Below are 1,419 nucleotides of genomic sequence, written 5' to 3' on the forward strand. Positions count from 1 at the left end.
TATAAATCAAGCGAAACTAAAAAAAAAAAAGAAAAAGATTCTATAACCCGCAATCATATAATTCATAAATCCTTTAGTCGAATTCAATCTACATATTGGACAAATTTTTTACTGACAGAAAAAAAAATGAAAGATCTGACTGATAGAACAAGCACAATCAGAAATCAAATAAAAAGAATTACAAAAAATAAAAAAAAAGTGACTCCAGAAATAAATGATAGTCCTAATAAAACAAGTTATAATGCTAAAAGATTGGAATCACCAAATTGGCAAATATTAAAAAGAAGAAATACTCGATTAATCCGTAAATTACATTATTTTATAAAATTTTTCACTGAAAGGATATACGCAGATATCCTTCTATCTATTATTAATATTCCCAGAATTAATATACAACTTTTTGTTGAATCAACAAAAAAAATGATTGATAAATCCATTTACAATAATAAAAAAAATAAAAAAAGAATTAATAAAACAAATCAAAATAAAATGAATTTTATTTCGACTATAAAAAAGTCACTTTATAATATTAGTAATAAGAATTCACAGAATTTTTTTGACTTATCCTCCTTGTCACAAGCATATGTATTTTACAAAATATCACAAACACAAGTTCTTAACTTGTATAAGTTAAGATCTATTCTTCAATATCACGGAACGTCTTTTTTTCTTAAGACTTCAATAAAAGATTTATTTTGGAAAACAAGGAATAATTCATTATGAATTAAGACATAAGAAACTTCGGAATTCTGGAATAAATCAATGGAAAAACTGGTTAAGAGGTCATTATCAATACCATTTATCTCAGATTAGATGGTCTAGATTAATAGCAGCAAAATGGAAAAATAGAATCAATAAATGTCGTACAATTCAAAATCAAGATTTAAACAAAGAGAATTCATATGAAAAAGACCTATTAATTCATTACAAAAAACAAAACGATTACGAAGTATATTCATTACCAAATCAAAATGAGAATTTTCAAAAATACTATAGATATAATCTTTTATCTTATAGATCTATTAATTATGAAAATAAGAGGGACCCATATATTTATGGATCACCATTCCAAGTAAATAAGAATCGAGAGAGTTTTTATAATTACAACACACATAAACATAAGGGCAAATTTTTTGATATACTAGGGGATATCCCTATCAAAAATTATTTAGGAAAAAGTGATATTATGTATATGGAAAAAAATCCGGATCGAAAATATTTTGATTGGAAAATTCTCCATTTTTGTCTTAAAAAGAAAATCGATATTGAGGCCTGGATCAAGATCGATACCAACAAGAATAAAAATACTAAAACCGGGACTAATAATTATCAAATAATTGATAAAATTGATAAAAAAGATCTTTTTTATCTTACGATTCCTCAGGATCAAGAAATCAATTCACCCAATCAAAAAAAAAT

The sequence above is a fragment of the Camellia sinensis genome, unplaced genomic scaffold (genome assembly GCF_055761805.1).
Source record: "Camellia sinensis isolate YWXY unplaced genomic scaffold, ASM5576180v1 Unanchor243, whole genome shotgun sequence".
In the NCBI taxonomy this organism is placed as follows: Eukaryota; Viridiplantae; Streptophyta; class Magnoliopsida; order Ericales; family Theaceae; genus Camellia; species Camellia sinensis.